The following is a 15,181-nucleotide window of genomic DNA, read 5'->3' as shown; positions in this document are numbered from 1 at the left end:
AAAATTACCGAACAATCAGTTTAATAAGCCACAGCTGCAAAATACTAACACGAATTCTTTACAGACGAATGGAAAAACTAGTAGAAGCCGACCTCGGGGAAGATCAGTTTGGATTCCGTAGAAATACTGGAACACGTGAGTCAATACTGACCTTACGACTTATCTTAGAAGAAAGATTAAGGAAAGGCAAACCGACGTTCCTAGCATTTGTAGACTTAGAGAAAGCTTTTGACAATGTTGACTGGAATACTCTCTTTCAAATTCTAAAGGTGGCAGGGGTAAAATACAGGGAGCGAAAGGCTATTTACAATTTGTATAGAAACCAGATGGCAGTTATAAGAGTCGAGGGGCATGAAAGAGAAGCAGTGGTTGGGAAGGGAGTAAGACAGGGTTGTAGCCTCTCCCCGATGCTATTCAATCTGTATATTGAGCAAGCAGTAAAGGAAACAAAAGAAAAATTCGGAGTAGGTATTAAAATCCATGGAGAAGAAATAAAAACTTTGAGGTTCGCCGATGACATTGTAATTCTGTCAGAGACAGCAAAGGACTTGGATGAGCAGTTGAACGGAATGGATAGTGTCTTGAAGGGAGGATATTAGATGAACATCAACAAAAGCAACACGAGGATAATGGAATGTAGTCGAATTAAGTCGGGTGATGTTGAGGGTATTAGATTAGGAAATGAGACACTTAAAGTAGTAAAGGAGTTTTGCTATTTGGGGAGCAAAATAACTGATGATGGTCGAAGTAGAGAGGATATAAAATGTAGACTGGCAATGACAAGGAAAGCGTTTCTGAAGAAGAGAAATTTGTTAACATCAAGTATAGATTTAAGTGTCAGGAAGTCATTTCTGAAAGTATTTGTATAGAGTGTAGCCATGTATGGGAGTGAAACATGGACGGTAAATAGTTTGGACAAGAAGAGAATAGAAGCTTTCGAAATGTGGTGCTCCAGAAGAATGCTGAAGGTTAGATGGGTAGATCACATAACTAATGAGGAAGTATTGAATAGGATTGGGGAGAAGAGAAGTTTGTGGCACAACTTGACCAGAAGAAGGGATCGGTTGGTAGGACATGTTCTGAGGGATCAAGGGATTACCAATTTAGTATTGGAGGGCAGCGTGGAGGGTAAAAATCGTAGGGGGAGACCAAGAGATGAATACACTAAGCAGATTCAGAAAGATGTAGGTTGCAGTAGGTACTGGGAGATGAAGAAGCTTGCACAGGATAGAGTAGCATGGAGAGCTGCATCAAACCAGTCTCAGGACTGAAGACCACAACAACAACAACAACCAATGGAAGTTGGTAGGTGTGTTTCTACGTCTGAATGATGATGTGTATCAAAATTTCTCCCCAGTCGGATAAGACTCGCGCTCGTAGCACCACAATGAGGGTGCAAACCAGGTTTGCTTTAAATACGAGCGGTCATGAGCGTTACTTATCTTTGAGATAGGTTGTGATGAGCTGATGACAGTCAAAATTGCCTTTAAGGCGACGAAGATGCCACTGTCAACAACTCACCGAGTTTGAACGAGGTCGTGTAACATGACTGCGAGAAGCTGGATGTTCCTTCTGCGATATTACAGAAAGAGTTGGCAGGAATTTAGTCACCGTACATGACTGCTGTCAGAGATGGTCACGAGAATGTACCATCGCAAGAAGACCGGGCTCCGGAGGGAAGAGGGAAGACCACAGTGACACAACGAGCTGTTACAGATCGGTTACTTCAAGGGCAGTTTCGAGTCAGACACCCTGTAGCGTTTATCCCACTGACCCCAAACACCACCAATTGCGACTTCAGTGATATCAAGCGAGCGCTCGTTGGAGGACAGAGTGGAGGTATGCCGTATTTTCTGATGGAAGCTAGTTCCGCCTCGATGCCAGTGATGGCCGTTTGTTGTTTAGAAGCAGGCTTGTTGAAGTCCTGCAACCAACCTGTCTGTGTGCTAGATACATTGGACCAACACGTGGAGTTACAGTCTGGGGTGCGATTTCATATGACAGCAGGAGCACTCTCGCGGTTATTCCATGCATCCTGCCTGCAAATTTGTACGTCAGTCTGGTGATTCGATCTGTTGCGCTGCCATTCATAAACTGCATTCCAGGTGGTGTTTTCCAACAGGATAACGCTCGCCCACATACCGCAGTTGGAACCCAACGTGCTCTACAGAGTAGCGACATGTTGCCTTGGCCTGCTCGATCATCAGATCTGTCTCCAATCAAGCACATATGCGACATCATAGGACGACAACTCCGCGTCATCCACAAACAGCATTAACCGTTCCTCTATTGGCCGACCAAGCAACAGGCATGGAACTCCATCCCACAAACGAACATCTGGCTCCTGTACAACACAATACATGCACGTTTGCTTGTTACTTTCTGGCGTTTAAACCGATTATTAATGTACCAGCATTTTACTTTTGCAATGGCTTATCTCGCGCTTACATTAACTTGTGATCTTGCAATGTTAATCACTTAAATATTTTACCTATCCAAATGTATTCCCAAAATTTCATTACTCTATATTAATTATTTTCTGGTGTTACGTTTTTCCCGTCAGTGTATATTCCTTCCCATAAGACAAATGTTAAAAGAAATATTTTTAAGAGTAATAAACAGTAGTTTGTGAATCGGCTACTAACAGCATTTTTCTGATTGGAGTGGCGTAACATAGCTGACAAAAGAAGAAAGTCTCAGAAGGGAAGCAAACATGAAATGAAACCTTTGATGTTGAGAGGTTATGTGATTTTATTCAATGATTACAAAATCATGAAATGATATCAATATTATGAGTATGCTGCACTACTTGGGACCTAAATTGATCCAGTAAAGATCAGGCACGGCTCTATTAGATTCCGCATCCGTTAGCAGTTTTTTCATTCGAAATTACTGTTTATAGTGAAATTATGCAGCCTAATAACTCAGTTGTGTATTTTCCGGCGAGACAGAGCCAAAAACATTCTTACATAAATCAGATTATTGAAACTAGTGTTCCATAGGGTTAGCATTATTTCTGGTTGGACGCTGACTCAGATGTGAGGTTTCCTACTGTGCAATATTTTTCTACATTTTTGAAGTGGGCACTAAATTTAAAATAATTTCGCGAAAATTTGAACCTGGACCCTGTAGAGTGCTAAAATTTAACTTTATGGCAACGGAAACACTCGATCTTTTGCAATATTTTGTTCCATTTACTGCCTGAAATAGGCGACGTCGACCATGTCGTCCAAGTTATCTGGAAAGAATGACCACTGCATTTACCAGAGGACATCAAGATCCTCCGGCTTTTGAAATGGCAGTTGCAGTAAGTTTTAGCTTTTTTTATAAGCGCCGTTGCTAAGTGCTAGTAAGTGAAGTAATGGAACACGATTTCTCTTATCAAGTAACGCCTCCATCAATTAATTCAGTTTTAATATAATCAATGAATAATTGGATATGGCCGATATTAACTAAAAAAAGTATTCCGTAGGTATGGAAAGAACGAAATAATTGCCTATTTTTGGGCAACTACTTCTAAAAACGACCAAACATTATTAAATGTTTCTTTCAAACACACATATAGCAGCAGCTGAAGGAAGCAGTAGTAACGATAGTAATAATCGAATTATCTGCAGTGGCGTTTCTCGAACTAAGATATTGTTGAAATAGCGAAAATTACCAAAAGGCTACGAATCGGGGCTATGATGGTAAGAAGCATCTTTACACCCTTCTGACAAGAAAGAGACTTTCCGTGTCAGGAGTCTGCTGATAAGCAAGCAGTTAATAGAGAGTCGGTTTTTCTTCACCAGGTCTAATGTGTAATCACTATTTAATCTTAGCGACAGAAATTAACTGTCTATAGTTTGCAGTTAAAGACTCATATGAACTAGTTTTGGTGTGTACTTTAATAGGATAAAAAATATTCTTGAACTGTGGGATTTGAGGAGCCATTTAGAATATCGAAATACACACTGAGTGTTTGAGACAGCTGGTGAAGTCGAAAAAAATTGTACAGAGCCAGGAAATGAACGTATTGAACAGGCTGGAATCCACTTCTAGCGAATGAGTCATAACTCTCATACATTTTCGGGCGTCTTCCATTGCTACACCTTTAGAAGCGTGCACTACAAGGACTTCAGTATCGTGGTAAATTGATCCTCGAGTGATGTGTGCAGAGATTTGGCTCGATTCCCACTTCAGGCGTCCATTTTTTAACAGCCATGAACAGACCCCCTTCAGCTAAGGCAACGCCAAGTGTAGAATGCCAGGTTGCACCATAGTACAGAACCCACATGAAACATATCACTTTGCTACCGACTGAGGCAGGGCTGGTTTAGCTTAAGCCATGACATGGCGGAATTCGTGGTTAACTGAAACTCTGTCGCCGGGTAGTTTTCTTACTCTGAAATTTTATTTAATGAACCGGTCATCACGAAAACCATTGTTCATGTAAGATCACAGGATTTCTTTTTTTTTTTTAACATGAAAAATGAGTGGAGGCACAGCTCCACTAGGTACCATCACTGCAGGTCGAGGCGGCTCCGGCACAACAGACTCTCTGTCAGTTGGTCTGATGACTTGATTGTGTTCGCACTCTTATGTATATATACTCGTAATAAATATTGCTCTACAGTGCATAAGGACCATGTAGTTATTCGTTGTAATCAAACCATATACTCTGTTTAGCTACATAGGAAACTTCCGACGATCGCGATCGCATATAAATTCAACAATCAGTCTATTCCGCAATGACAGTACTGCCGGCGTGCCCACGTTGTGCTGCGCAGTTTTCAATGGTAGACAGTGTTTCTTCAGCCGCTGCGCCAGATGTTATGGAAAGCACCTCACAAGCAACTCGTGTGATAAAATGTGACCTTGACTCTCTTGAACAGAGCTACGTTAGTGTGCAACAGCGCCGAACAGTGGAAGGTGACAAACAATGTACTCTGTGATTTCGCTCGGAACCCCGTGTTTTTGCCAACTGGGCGACAACCGAGCCATGGCAGTCCAACCAGTTGGATGCGTATTTCATTACTTTCGATGAGACAACTGCACTACGCACGGAACTCATGCATCCGGCTCTATCACCAACCACATCATATTCCGTGCATCATGTACCACCACTACGGACTATACTTTTTCGGCAGATCTTCCAATGTGAACACCGCCCAGATCAACATATTTTGAGGTGCACCATAGTGGTCGATATATTCACATCGAGCGACATCAGCGATGACGCCAAATTCGTTATGTTGTTAGACTACTTCGGGGAACATACGGACACAATACATGTTATCATCTTCGCCTCTCCATCAAATAAGAGACAGTCAAAACTGCTCTTCTCCGCGGCCTCACCTGCACCCCGGAGACGCAAATTCATCATATCATTTAGGATGGAGTTTTATGTGGCAAGAACCCATTACAATTATGTTGTTGCCCACGCACATCTCATACCTGAACGCACGCTGTGGACTTTGCGGGTTGTGAAGTTCCCCACACAAGAGCAATTAGCAGTGAACTCTTGTACACACACCTAAAATATACATTCGATCATGTGACACAAACAACACATTAATAATGCCAACAATAATGGCAGCGGCCGTATTGTATTAAAATTCTGAAATCATCAGTTGCATTTATTGTTATTATTATTAGTATTACAGTTTTTACGATTACTTGCAACATTGATAATGTCAATCACAATAGGAAAATCAAAATTATAAATAATAGGTAAAGTTTTCCTTGTTTGTGTATATCGATTTCATTCTGAATTAACAACTTCGCATAGCTAACTATATCTCTACTCACTTTTTTTTGTGCATGTCTGTGGTTGTGAGGAAAGTGCATTGAGGCCTGTTGTGGTTCTAAGGCGGACATGTTTGCTGGAAAATTTGAATTTTGCAGTTGTGTATATTGTGGATCGTATTTCAAAAGGAGTCATTAAAAATGAAAAGGACCATGAGAAAAGTCTTCCAATGATTCAGTTTTTATGTTCGTGCATATCTTCAATCACGGTCTTAGATCTTCTTAAAGCAGGAATTATCATGCCTCGAGACATACTGTACCAACAGTAAACTATGAATAAGAGAAACAGATAAGTAGCAAACAATTTACGAAAATTTTGAGAATCATTAAATCACGAAATGTCGAACCAACAATCTTTTGTGTTCTAGAGATATTGAGAATTATTCGAGCAGACCACAACACTGTTTCCAGTCAGGTTTACTGAACATTATTAAATCTTATTATTTTCATGCCATTACGAAAAGTGTGGTAGAAGGTAATCATTGTACCAAATGCTAAAAATCTGAGTCTTCTGGATTTTACAACAATGTTTTTTGTTCAAAATATGTCTCACAAAACTACCGAAGTTATTTAGTAAGTCATTCGTACATGTCATGAATATCATCAGTCCTCCCATAATTACCTGAAACGATTCTTTTGCTTATAACAGCTGCAACCCAAAGAACTCTCTGCGTATTGGGAATCCTAAACCAAAACTGCACAAACAGGTACACTGACATTACCAGCCTTCTCGATCTTGTGAACAGACACGATTGTGGCTTGCTTATTGTGAGTGGCTTCCTTCATAAAAATTTGTTCGCCCTCCTAAATAGTGCTCATATGGAAGCTCCAAGGACGTCTCAAATTCTGCGATAAAACGACGAGAACAATACAATTTGCTAATGTGCTGATGTATCCGTGACCTTTCTTAAAAACATGAATGACCTGTGCCAGGAGGCTGCCTGTGCCCTTTATGGGAACGACCCTGCGTTGCCCCAGTGACCTTTGATAAACAACTGCTAGAGGAGAGGTCAGTCTTGTTGTCTGATCAATAGGAAATGTAACAGGCAATACACACAACGTTAGTGGCTTGACGTTACAGTGGAACTAAAATTGCTTTTGAACTCAGCAATTACTTATCTTAAAAAAGAAATAACAGGTTTCAGTTGTCTATTATAGACAAACTGTGAAACATGGAAACACATTGCGCATATCAGTGTATAGTCTTATGTTCTTACAGACACTGTATCATAAACTCAATATGAGCACCATGCGTTGCTCGAGAAACATCGAAGCGTTAGTCTGTTTAATTCCGCACCCAAATCAATATGTCCCTCTTTATTGAATCGACAGGTTCAACAATTCGATTTCTCAGATCTTGAAGTGTAGGTGACATAGGTGGGACAAAGACTCTGTCTTTTACGTGCATCCACAGAAAATAATCGCAAGTAGTGAGGTCTGGTGACCTAGGAGGCCAAAAGCATTGAACAGGATTTTGTTATGCACCTCTCCCAATCCAACGTTGTGGGATGATGTTAAGATAACGCCCCACCTCAGGGTGAAAATGAGGCGGGGCGCCGTCATGCATAAAAATGAAATCATTGGAAACTTCTTACAGTTGAGGAAAGAAACAAATTTTGCAGCGTGTCCAGGCATGAGACGAAAAGAAAGATCCTTAAACTTTGTGAACAGAAACGGCGCAAAACACATTCAGTTTCGGTGAGTCTCTTTCATGTTCGACGACGGCACCAAGATTTTGTGATCCCCAAATTCTTACATTGTTGTTGTTGTTCTTGTTGTGGTCTTCAGTCCTGAGACTGGTTTGGTGCAGCTCTCCATGCTACTCTATCCTCTGCAAGCTTCTTCATCTTCCAGTACTTACTGCAACCTACATTCTTCTGAATCTGCTTAGTGTACTCATCTCTCGGTTTCCCTCTACGATTTTTACCCTCCACGCTGCTCTCCAATGCTAAATTTGTGAGCCCTTCATGCCTCAGAACATGTCTTATCAACCGGTCCCTCCTTCTTCTCAAGTTGTGCCACAACTCCTCTTCTCCCCAATTCTATTCAATACCTACCCATCTAATCTTCAGCATTCTTCTGTAGCACCACATTTCGAAAGCTTCTATTCTCTTCTTGTTAAAACTATTTATCGTCCATGTTTCACTTCCATACATGACTACACTCCATACAAATACTTTCAGAAACGACTTCCTGACACTTAAATCTATACTCGATGTTAATAAATTTCTCTTCTTCAGAAACGCTTTCCTTGCCATTGCCAGTCTACATTTTATATCCTCTTTAATTCAACCATCATCAGTTATTGTGCTCCCCAAATAGCAAAACTCCTTTACTACTTTAAGTGTCTCATTCCTTAATCTAATTCCCTCAGCATTACCCGACTTAATTCGACTACATTCCTTTATCCCCGTTTTGCTTTTGTTGATGTTCCTCTTATATCCTCCTTTCAAGACACTGTCCATTCCGTTCAACTGCTCTTCCAAGTCCTTTGCTGTCTCTGACAGAATTACAATGTCATCGGCGAACCTCAAGGTTTTTATTTCTTCTCCATGGATTTTAATACCTACTCCGAATTTTTCTATTGTTTCCTTTACTGCTTGCTCAATATACAGATTGAATAACATCGGGGAGAGGCTACAGCCCTGTCTCACTCCCTTCCCAACCATTGCTTCCCTTTCATGTCCCTCGACTCTTATAACTGCCATCTGGTTTCTGTACAAACTGTAAATAGCCTATCGCTCCCTGTATTTTACCCCTGCCACCTATAGAATTTGAAAGAGAGTATTCCAGTCAACATTTTCAAAAGCTTTCTCTAAGTCTACAAATGCTAGAAACGTAGGTTTGCCTTTCCTTAATCTTTCTTCTAAGATAAGTCGTAAGGTCAATATTGCCTCACGTGTTCCAGTATTTCTACGGAATCCAAACTGATCTTCCCCGAGGTCGGCTTCTACCAGTTTTTCCATTCGTCTGAAAAGAATTCGTGTTAGTATTTTGCAGCTGTAACTTATTAAGCTGATAGTTCGGTAATTTTCACATCTGTCAACAACTGCTTTCTTTGGGATTGGAATTATTATATTCTTCTTGAAGTCTGAGGGTATTTCGCCTGTCTCATACATCTTGCTCACCAGATGGTAGAGTTTTGTCAGGACTGGCTCTCCAAAGGCCGTCAGTAGTTCTAATGGAATGTTGTCTACTCCCGGGGCCTTGTTTCGACTCAGGTCTTTCAGTGCTCTGTCAAACTCCTCACGCAGTATCGTATCTCCCACTTCATCTTCATCTACATCCTCTTCCATTTCCATAATATTGTCCTCAAATACATCACCCTTGTATAGACCCTCTGTATACTCCTTCCACCTTTCTGCTTTCCCTTCTTTGCTTAGAACTGGGTTTCCACCTGAGCTCTTGACATTCATACAAGTGGTTCTCTTTTCTCCAAAGGTCTCTTTAATTTTCCTGTAGGCAGTATCTTTCTTACCCATACTGAGATAAGCCTCTAGATCCTTACATTTGTCCTCTAGCCATCCCTGCTTAGCCATTTTGCACTTCCTGTCGATCTCATTTTTGAGACGTTTGTATTCCTTTTTGCCTGCTTCATTTACTGCATTTTTATATTTTCTCCTTTCATCAGTTAAATTCAGTATTTCTTCTGTTACCCAAGGATTTATACTAACCCTCGTCTTTTTACCTACTTGATCCTCTGCTGCCTTCACTACTTCATCCCCCAGAGCTACCCATTCTTCTTCTACTGTATTTCTTTCCCCCATTCCTACCAATTGTTCCCTTATGTTCTACCTGAAACTCTGTACAACCTCTGGCTTAGTCAATTTATCCAGGTCCCATCTCCTTAAATTCCCACATTTTTGCAGTTTCTTCAGTTTTAATCTACAGTTCATAACCAATAGATTGTGGTCAGAGTCCACATCTGCCCCTGGAAATGTCTTACAATTTAAAACCTGGTTCCTAAATCTCTGTCTTACCATTATATAATCTATCTGATTCCTTTTAGTATCTCCAGGGTTCTTCCATGTATACAACCTTCTTTCATGATTCTTGAACCAAGTGTTAACTATGATTTAGTTATGCTCTGTGCAAAACTCTACCAGACGGCTTACTCTTTAATTTCTTACCCCCAATCCATATTCACCTACTACGTTTCCTTCTTTCCCTTTTCCTACTCTCGAATTCCAGTCACCCATGACTATTAAATTTTCGTCTCCCTTCACTACCTGATCTCATCATACATTTTATCAACTTCTTCATCATCTGCAGAGCTAGTTCGCATGTAAACTTGTAATACATTCTTATATTATCGCTGTGTATTTTACCCGATAGATGAAACGTCGACTCGTCCGAAAAGATGAGTCGGTCAAAGAAAGTGTCCTCTGCCATATCCTGGAGAACTGAAATACAAAATTCGTACCTTCTGTTATCGTCACCGCGACGTAATTGCTGCAGTAACTGTACCTTGTAAGGCTTCACATGCAGACTACGTTTCAGAACATGCCACAACATTGAGGACGTTGAAGCTCCCCGCCTGACCGTCTTGTGGCCTTCCGAGGGCTCTGTATGAAAGCATATCGGATAAGATAAACATTTGCATCAGACCTGCGTGGTCGATCAGTGCTATTCCCTTAGTATATACACCCAGTTTCCAAGAATTCCGTATGCCAGTCATAAATATGCTTGTGCAGACTCGGCTTCTTGCTGAATCGACTGTGAAACGCACGTTGTATTTCAACAGAGGATTGGCTTCGCGCAAATTCCGACACACAAAATGATTGTTGTGCAGTCGCCATGTTGCTACAAAAAAACAAGAGCGCTGCCATTTCGAAACTTTGAACGTCCGTCTACCCATTGATATATGCAATGCGTTTCTATCTTTTGTAGTTTTTCTGTAATAAACAATTGAAATCTATTCTTCCTTTTTTGAATCACCCGATGAACCTATGATTTAGACCTGTTAACTGAAATGAATAAGATAAAAATTTTCTGGGATGCTTGACAATGTATTAAACTGAGTTTTTCTTTCTGCACGTTGAGTCATTACCTTATAGCTGTGTTAATGCTTGAGTTTAATTCCTTTTAGCGTTTCTCTGTTATTAAGGCTTTGACAAAGTCGAAGATGTGGTTCTCTTCTTCTTCCAAGGAGCTTTCTAATACTATTGTTAAAAAAAGATAGATCATTGATAGTTTTGTGTGCAAATGCACAGTGTTGTCAAAAGTTTCCGAGAACCCACAGTGTTTGTACCATCTCGATGCACGCCCTTCGGCTTTTATCGACAGCTTCTCATTTGGTCTCACGGGGCTGTAGGATCCACTCCCCGTTTCTGCTAAAAAAATTTGAGGTGGTAATGGGTGTCGAACTAAGAATTTCTACATTTGATGCCAACAACGCTAAACGTTTTTTTCATTTTTTCTCATCCTTTAAAGATACAGGGGCGGCCCGAGAGAAGTATTAAACTGCAGCCTTGGTGTTTCATAAAGTTAAAAGTATTTTACATCAGCACAAGTCGCTCGAGACGTTCGAATGGTTATAGTGGCACTTGTTTTGGCATGTTCTGAGAGATATCACAAAAGTCAACTGTACTCAAGTCCACAATTAGAGACTGAACATCAGGAAGCACTTAAGTGCAGTTGTCCACTCTGGTGGATAGTGTCATCAGTCCCACGACTGCTCTGCAGTAACTGCTCTGAAGGCTAGTCTATCTTAGGCGTACCTATGTAACAATTACAACATACATCTACGAGCTTTGCTCAGAAAGTAATGCACCGCATTTTTCTTCAAAAATTCTTTATTGAACATAATGAGAATTACACACACGAAAGAATGGTGTTTTATCCACACACCCTACTTTTCCACATAATCTCTCTCCCTTTCTATGGCCTTTCCCTAGAGCGAAACAAGGGAGTGTATGCCCTGTCGATACCAATCCTTGACCTGGTGGAGGAGCCAGTACTTCACTGTGTGAGTCACCTTCTCATCACCCTCAAAATGTCTTCCACAAATGGCATCCTTTAATGGCCCAGACAAGTGGAAGTCCGAGGGGGCTAGGTCAGGGCTGTGGGGTGGATGGGGTAACACTGTCCAACACTGTTGCGACATGTGTTCAGCAGTCCTCAGACTTGGGTGGGTCAGAGCGTTATAATGTTGCAGCAAAGCATCTCCTGGCTTGCTGTGGCGCCGAAGTCGCCGGAAGCGCGTCTTGAGTTTTGTTAATGTCTTCACGTGTGCCTCTGAATTAATGGCACAGCCTCTTGACATTACATCAATGAGAATCACACTTTCAGAGTCTCAGAACACGGCGATCATGACCTTACCGGCGGAAGCAGTTGCTTTGAATTTTTCTTCTGTGGGGAGTGGGAATGGCGCCGCTCCATCGACTGTCGTTTTGTTTCGGGCTCAAATTGGTGAACCCAAGTTTCATCACCTGCCACAATCCGGGTCAAGAAGGCCTCGCCTCAGTTTCAGAATGAAAAGACATGGTTTTCTGTGCGATTTGTGATCCACCGTTAGACACTGCGGGACCCATCTTGCACACACTTTTGAATATCCCTGAGTGCAGATAATTGCATCCTCTCTTTCTTTGCTGATTGACAGATGCAGCGCCAACTGCCGAGTCGTAATGCGCCTGCCCTCGCGAATGACACCACCTCGCTCCAACATGTCAGGTGTGACAGCCGTTGATGGTCTCCCCGACAGCTGCAAATCGTGGAGCTCCGCCGAACGCCATCTGACGACCTCACCCTCCGTGCCCAGTGACTAACTGTACTTCTGTCGACAGCAGATTCTCCACAGACTTTGCACACGCGTTTGTGAATATTCCGCTCAGTTTCTTTCTCTGCAGTGAGAAATTCTATGATGACACGTCGCTTGTAACGTACATCACCTACAGACGCCATTTTTAAACTGTCCTGCAGCTACGCTATCTGTCGGAAGTGACGGAAACTTGGCGCGCTCACTCAGGAGACTTCAGATAATGCATATGTAACGTTGGGCGTTCGTAGCACTGTTTTCGGCTGGGAGAAAAAAAGATGTGGTGCATTACTTTCTGAGCAACCCTCGCATTTTACCCCGCTTGCTATAGTCAGTTTTGGTCGTAATTATGGGTTCCCCCGCCCCCTTCCGTTATCAAATTAACAAGTCCTTGTTGCTTCAGGGTGTTTTTATCACCTACTCTTTCTTTTAAGCCAATCGCCTTGTCGCAGTGGTAACACCAGTTTCCGCCAGATCACCGACGTTGAGCGCTGTCGGACTGGGCTAGCATTTGGATTGGTCACCATTCGGTCTGCCGAGCGCTGTTCCCTCAGCCCTCGTAAGGCAAACAGAGGAGCTACTTGATTGGGAAACAGCGGGTCCGGTCTCGTAAAGCAACACACTGTAGGGAGAACGGTGTGCTGACCACATGCTCCTCCATATCCGCATCCAGTGATGCCTGTGGGTGAGGATGACACGGCTGCCGGTCGATATCGTTGAGACTTCATGGCCTGTTCGGGCAGAGTTTGGTTCAATTACTCTTCCATTTAATCAGATTGTCCATAAAGACCTTTCGTCTCCAATTTTCTTCAGTACCTCTTATTAGTTTCTCGATCAACCCATGTCATCCTCCGCATTTTTCTGTAGAACTGCATTCTGGTACGCCTCAGAAATTAGCTTGTAGAGACCAACAAAATCCAAAAAATACGGGAAAGTTGGATAAGAAGGCGAACTTAAGCTTCGGATATTTTACCGAACTAAATGTTTGCCACTGAGAGAAAGAATCTTCTTACTGGTTTAAATTAATACTTCTTAAAAATTTCATTTCCGAAGTTGTGTACTCTAAAATTTAGTTCTTCAGAAACAAATCAAATTCATCATTTCACTCCAAGATGTAAGTATGATGACGAAGAGAACAGGGTAAGATTGCACGTTAAGACAAAGAGTTATTTAGTTCGGCAAAGAAGTAAAGTGACCTTTCATCTATGCTAAGTTTTGGTGACTTAAAAAACAAGCCCTAAAAACACAGTGAATCAGTTAGCGAAACCTAATAAATAAGATGACTTTAAAAACCTTGTAGGGTCTAAGAAGTGCTTGTCACTTCTGAGCTACGCCGCTTCCCAGAAATATGTCCTTTGCCACATGGAGCGACGAAACTCTCAAACTGCCTACAGCAAGTCGCTTTGGGACTCTTGGTGGCGCATTATAATGTCCCGTTCCTGTTAACACATTACGAAGAACTGAGCCTTGTTTTCCATCAACTAAACTGTGACGCAATTCTCTTTACTACATTGTGGCTAAAGCCACAAGTATCTTCTGCATCTGTTCACCTCCTGGCATATTCATTTGTTAGGGCTAAGAGGCCAGATAAGTGTCGTGGGTGTGTCAGCGCTTATGTGTGATCTGAAGGAAAATCTGTCTTCAGCACGTTGAACCCTAATGAACAAAGACAGGCAGAGTCCATGTTCGTCGAAATACGTCCACAGAGCCAGAAATGTTTAATTGGTGCCATACATAAGCCGTCAAAAATCAGTTCAGTGACGTTATTCCAGTCAGAAGGACATTCACTTCAACACAGGCATTACATCGTAATGCCAGATGTAAACATTGATTTAGTGATAAGCACTCCCTCCACAGTAAACCTAAGAAGATTGTTTAACTGCAACAAATTCACCACTCTTCCATTGCAGCACACACAACACTGGACGCAAAGTAACTTTTTAGATGTCATCGTAACAAAAACGATTGACAAAGTAGGACATAAAGGTCGAACTTCGGCTTCAAATCTCACACAATCAGCACGTGATGCAATATTCTTGGACTGTTCCTCACAGTCCCCAAAGCTCAAATATTGTTATATAACCTGTAGGAACATTAAACATGTATATCATGATACTCTGACAGTGGGCTGCTCAGAAGTCCAGTGGCATAAAATAATCAAAAAGCCCACAGTAGACAACAAAATTCATGAACTCACTGATAATCTGATGGTTATCTATGACAGACGTGCTGCTAGATGTATAATACGATTAAGACAAACTCGTCCTCCTTGGCTGACAATTAAATTCTTATGGTACATCAAAGGATGGGCAACGAGAATGTCGCTCATAGGCGTCTCAAGCCAAATCCGAAGCCCAAACACAACGAAGAACTCAGAAAAGTGCAATACAGAGTAAGCCAATGCGTTTTCAATGCCAAAATCAGGCACACCCATTCAGTTGCATACAGCGACACCAGCCTCACGATTCTTTTGAAGAATCTCCATAGCTTGGGAGTCGGAACGCCAAATCAAAAACTGTTTCTATGATCTCAGATGACGAACTGATTTTTTTTTTAATTACCAGTCAGCCCCCGTGCTCGAAGGAGCCGTTGCAGTACAGAGCAGTAAGAGTCAGAAATTAGAAAAAAATTCAAAAC

The sequence above is a fragment of the Schistocerca cancellata genome, chromosome 2, assembly GCF_023864275.1.
Source record: "Schistocerca cancellata isolate TAMUIC-IGC-003103 chromosome 2, iqSchCanc2.1, whole genome shotgun sequence".
NCBI classification, from domain to species: domain Eukaryota; kingdom Metazoa; phylum Arthropoda; class Insecta; order Orthoptera; family Acrididae; genus Schistocerca; species Schistocerca cancellata.
The sequence above is the reverse complement of the archived record's forward strand: the minus strand, read 5'-3'. Positions refer to the sequence as shown.